Here is a 1,421-nt window from a genome sequence, read left to right as displayed (position 1 = left end):
CCCCCCCCCCCCCCCCCCACACACACACAGATGAAGGCAAACCCTCCCACAGTCCATACCAATCTCACCTTGGGATTAAATTCCTTCCTGGCCCTAAATCTGGCATTGGTCTGATGTGGAGTGGAGGGGTAAGATCGTCTAGCTGGGAGCCTTCAGCTTTAAATCCCGGCACACCCCAGTCAAAATCCCCAGCCTTGGTTGCAGCCACCACCCAGGGCCTCTGCAGAAGATTTAAAAAAAGTCCCCCTGACACGTGTAGTAGCAAAGATGGAGTGGGCAGCAGGGGACTGCCCTTCCAGCCCCATGTGGCTACCGGCAAAGCCCAAAAGCATAGCGAATACCCATAGCAGAACATGGGCATAGCTATACCTAGATCATCCCCGTTCTTGTCTTGAACACCACCAGTGACAGAGCCTCCGCAGCTTCCCGCGGCCGTCTGTTCCACCGCCTCGCTGCTCTAACAGTGAAGAAGTTTCTCCTGATATCCAATCTGCTGAAACCTACTTTCTTCATATCTTTGATAATTCCTGATGTCATCAATGGGGTATTTCGTCCCTTGTCGCTTTTCAGTAAAATGGTTAATTACAGAGGAAAGCTACAACTTATCAAGCAGTCACTAGACACCTGATTTTTAGTTATTTTAAAGAAATGCATTTTTTGTCTGTCTTATGGATAAGAACTTGGATCACTAAAAGGATCAGTTTTGTCTTTTTTTTCTTTTTTAAATCCAGTGTATGTGTCTTTTTGTTCACTTTGCAAGAAGCAAGGATTTTTGTGGGTGATATCTTTTACTGCGTCAACTGCAGGCTTGGGATAGACTTAGACAAACTTTTGGATATCACAGTGCCATTCCTCAGGCTTCCTCGGCTTTGTTGACTTTGGCGCTTCTTTCAGTGCGGACAGTGTGAATCGGGCTGGTCCCTTTTTTTTTGCTTGTACTTGGTCTCACCTTCAAGGTCCTTGTACAGTGTTTAGGCTTCAAACTTGGCAGTGAGGATGTTTTCATTTTATGTAACTTAAAGATTTTCAAAATGTTTCACTGTTTTATCATTTTATAATGGAGGACCAAATATATGTCGCTTCCCTCTTTTCTTTTCTTTTTTTTTTACCAGACACTACTCTTCTCTGAAAGGCGACTTAAGTGAAGCTGTGGGGTTCTGGGTTTAGTATGCAATTTTTGGATCAAATTTTGCTCAGTGTACAAAGGGATAAAAACCTCTCTATTTTTACAATAGCTAGTTCCCTAAACTTACCTTGAGATTTGCAGGCGACCAGGGAACTCTGTCCTCTGTGTCACCCTAGAGCTGCCAAAAGACAAGAAAGGAGGTGAGGGGGAATCCATAGGGAAATTCTCGGTTATATTTGTGCAGTCTCGTTGCCCTCAGGGCTAACCGGACCTTGTCGTGCATCCACAGGTGCAT

The 1,421-nt window shown here is 44.9% G+C and overlaps 1 protein-coding gene across 1 annotated transcript in view; it reads left to right on the top strand.

The window, feature by feature from the left end:
* Window positions 1-1,421, top strand: part of GARS (glycyl-tRNA synthetase) — a 54,212-nt gene that overhangs the window by 17,828 nt on the left and 34,963 nt on the right. The gene's annotated exons all lie outside the window — the stretch shown is intronic.

Source organism: Gavialis gangeticus, unplaced genomic scaffold (genome assembly GCF_001723915.1).
Source record: "Gavialis gangeticus isolate Ggan-Ray unplaced genomic scaffold, GavGan_comp1, whole genome shotgun sequence".
Classification (NCBI taxonomy): Eukaryota; Metazoa; Chordata; order Crocodylia; family Gavialidae; genus Gavialis; species Gavialis gangeticus.
This window is presented reverse-complemented; position numbering and strand designations above follow the sequence as displayed.